Source organism: Miscanthus floridulus, chromosome 17 (assembly GCF_019320115.1).
Source record: "Miscanthus floridulus cultivar M001 chromosome 17, ASM1932011v1, whole genome shotgun sequence".
Taxonomy (NCBI): domain Eukaryota; kingdom Viridiplantae; phylum Streptophyta; class Magnoliopsida; order Poales; family Poaceae; genus Miscanthus; species Miscanthus floridulus.
Window position 1 is genome coordinate 62695264 of NC_089596.1, and position 4051 is coordinate 62699314.

At 44.3% G+C, this 4051-nt stretch overlaps 1 long non-coding RNA gene across 1 annotated transcript; it reads left to right on the forward strand.

Moving 5' to 3' along the window:
* Positions 1-3139: 3139 nt before the first annotated feature.
* Positions 3140-3831, forward strand: LOC136516937 (uncharacterized). Its single transcript, XR_010774153.1, has 3 exons — positions 3140-3234; positions 3317-3409; positions 3491-3831. It is a non-coding gene; the product is annotated as an uncharacterized lncRNA (long non-coding RNA).
* Positions 3832-4051: the final 220 nt, after the last annotated feature.

Below are 4051 nucleotides of genomic sequence, written 5' to 3' on the forward strand. Positions count from 1 at the left end.
TACTACTACTACTCCTCCTCCTACCACTACTACTCCTCCTCCTCGTCCTCCTCCTACTACTCCTCTTACTACTCCTACTACTACTCCTCTTACTACTCCTCCTCTTACTACTCCTACTACTCCTCTTACTACTCGCTACTCCTAAGTGGCTGCTGCTCTTACTCTACTACTACCACTCTACTACTACACTTACTCTACTCTACTACTTTCTACTTACTACTACTACTTGCTACTCCTAAGTGGCTGCTGCTCTTACTCTACTACTACCACTCCTTCTCTGTTTTTTTTTGCTTATATACTGCTGGTGTGTAGTGGCGGCTGCTGCTGCTACTACTACTACTACTACTACTACTACTACTACTACTACTACTACTACTACTACTACTACTACTACTACTACTACTACTACTACTACTCCTACTCCTCTTACTCCTCCTCCTCTTACTACTACCACTCCTTCTCTTTTTTTTTGCTTATGCTAGTGTGTAGTGGTTGTTGCTACTACTACTACTTAACTACTACTACTCCTACCACTACTCCTACTAGTACTCCTCCTGCTCCTACTCCTCCTCCTTCTACTCCTCCTCCTCTTACTACTCCTCCCTCTACTTGCTACTCCTACTGCTGCTCTTCTTTCATTGATGCTCCTACTACTACTCCTAAGTGGCTACTTCTCTTACTCTACTACTACCACTCTACTGCTACACTTACTCTACTCTACTACTTTCTACTTACTACTACTACTTGCTACTCCTAAGTGGCTGCTGCTCTTACTCTACTACTACCACTCCTCTATTTTTTTGCTTATATACTGCTGGTGTGTAGTGGCTGCTGCTGCTACTGCTACTACTACTCCTACCACTACTCCTACTACTAATCCTCTTACTACTCCTACTCCTCCTCTTACTACTACTACTACTACTACTCCTCTTACTACTCCTACTACTCCTCTTACTACTTGCTACTCCTAAGTGGCTGCTGCTCTTACTCTACTACTACCACTCTACTGCTACACTTACTCTACTCTACTACTTTCTACTTACTACTACTACTTGCTACTTCTAGCTACTAACTGTTGGCTGCTGTTGCTTTTTTTGCCAAATCTCCCAGGACTCGCCCAGGACTTGTTGTCCTGTATTTTTCCATCAGCTGCTGCACTATGTTTGTTAAGCAGCAGTTGCTTTTTTTTCCAAATCTCCCCTCTCCTCTCCTCTCCTTTGTTTTGCCGATGATGAAATTGTCCAAGTCCATACATTATATGGAATATGAGCTGATGATCAAGAACTTGTGAGGAACTTGGCATCATTAGCAGCCGCCCCTACATTACCTTCTCCTCTCTTCTCTGTTATGATGCCTTGATGCTCCAAGTTCAAGATCAGATGATGATTGACATGTTTCTGAGGCCTCTACCACTGCTACTTCTCGTTTTTTTATATTGACATGTTTCCTAGCAGCCAAGGTTCCACTGCAGCCACAACCTCAGTCGATCTCATACAGGAACCTACTAGTTGCACCTTGGTGTTTCTCAGCGGCCGGCAGAACACGGTGATGGAGGTGGCAACGGGTGTTGCACATCCTCCCGGTGGCTTACACCACAATAATAACATACCGCCGGACTACACTAGGGTCGAGGTGCATACAGTGAAGCCCGAGTTCATGCAGTGGAGGATAGACTACGCAACTCCCGAGGGGCTGGTGTTACTCGGAGACGTTATGGGGCAGTTCATCCTCTGGCACAAATAGGACATTATATTGACTGCTTCTTCGCCGCCTCCCCCTCTCCCAAATTTGGAGCGAGTTATTGAGGCCGGGGAGATATTTTCACCGTCTCGTGACCCCCACATTCCTGAGATGCCACATTCTTCCCCGCCTCCTATCGAGCATGTGCCTGATGAGATGCCACAACCTTCTCCAGCTCGTACCAGGCAAGTGCATCATGAGATGCCATAGTCTTCTCAACAAGCACAACCGATACATGAACAACAAGTGCCTCCTGAAGAAGGTGATGCACAAGAAGATGAGGACGTGCCTGAATGGGAACTCCGAAAGAAGATTCCAATCCATATAAGGCCAGTTTATGTTCTGATCAAAGACGTCTCGTCGGTGTCCAAGTGGTATTCCCATGATCAGTTCAAGCCTAAAAACCAAGTTAAAAAAGTCCCATCACGGGGTTCTGAGGAGGCCGTCAGTAGCAAACTTTACCAAATTGCAAAGCAGTATCCAAATGTTGATGCCATCGAATGGTCAAAGGATTGCTCGAAAAAATATGAAAGAGGCAAGCCCTTCCTACCAAACCGGGACATCCAGCGCCTACCACTTGGAATGAGAAGGTTCCATGATTGGTACTTGCGTGTTCTCCCAACGAGCATAGATATCATACAAGCATGCTTTCCCACCGGCACATTTGGAAGCCCAGCCGGGAAAATTGTCTTTGACTTCAATGACATGCACACATGCTTTCACCTGGGAGAAATGGAGATGAATCTAATTCGCACGTGGTGCCTGTAAGTCCTTGTCCTCCCGATATGATATGAATGTAATCTTTGAATTTTGTTGTAACTAACCCACGCCGTGATTTGTAGAATGCAAGTGCACATTGTCAAACAAATGCCAAGTGTGAAAGCTGGGTATGTAGACCCTCAAGCTATAGCCCAAACAAATTTTAATTACCCTAAACGGTGGACACTGGATGCCAAAGAGCTAGCAGCTGCAAAGACTCTTCGGGAGAAAGAGCGCATTCGTAGTGCGAAGCTAAGGGAAGAGTCCCTTAAGGTTGCGGCATACATTGCTCTGGCTTTCAAAAATCTCCAACAACACTCTATTATATGGCTACCATACAACTTCGAGTAAGTTCAACTATAACTTAAAGCTATGTTCGATATATTTTATTCGATGTAAAAGAGCTTATCTAGTTCTATGATTAAATCCATGCAGCAACCACTGGATTTGTATAGCCGTCGATGTCGGGAAGAGCATGGCATGGGTCTTTGATTCAATAGATAAGGACCCGGTGACATACAAAGACTTCATATCGATTCTCAAGACGTATACATATCGGCAATCCTCATTAGCTTATATGTCTGTATACATACTTGTAACGTTCACTTATGCATACTAACAAGTTGTATTTGCTAAAATAATTCGAACAGGGCATTTAGGTTCTATGTCTCTCATCATCACGGAAGGCATGATCCAGCGAGGAAGGAAAAGCTGGCTATAAAAACACTATGTGCGGTAAGTGTAACTTACTTCTTTAGTACTCCGTTACATGGCTGTCAAAAGCATTACCTAATATTTTCATATGCAAAACACATAGTGCCCCAAGCAGAGGCCTGGGAGTGTACATTGTGGATACTATATATGTTCTATGATGAGTAACACCGGTGCCTACAGGAGACACCCCTTAAGGGTAAGTTTGAACCTCTTCACCCGTAGTATAAAAACTTCATAAATGGTATGAAATACTAAACTGAAACTTGTTTTCTTGTAGTGGAGAGAAGAGAAAGGAATGAAAAGAGACCCATACAAGGATGACCAACTCTTAGAGCTCGTCGGCGACCTTTGCAACTTCATATTGGACCAGATTGTACACGTCAGAGGCGCCTACCATGATCGAGAGTCTGACTTAGGTACAAATCCTTAGTACCAACACCTTCGTGAGACTGAAAGGCTAGCTCTAGGACGTTGATAACAATGTGTATGAAATTTGTATATTTAATGATGGATTGTATATATATATCATTACGAATTGGACTTGTAATTGTACTTTATATAATACTATTGTGCTTGTAGTCGCGTTCGGAATGTTGGTCGCGTGGCGTTCGGCAACGCGAACGCGGTTCGGAACGTTGGTCGCGGGGCGTTCGGCAACGCGGATGCTGGATGGAATACGCAGAAACAAACAGTTCTGGTCGAATTTGAATTTTTTTTGGCGGGAAAACGTACTGTAGGGGCGGTTCTAGATTGAACCGCCCCTACAAACAGGTATTATAGAGGCGGCTGGCACTACAGCCGCCCCTACAAATAGATTTGTAGGGGCGGTTGGTTCTTG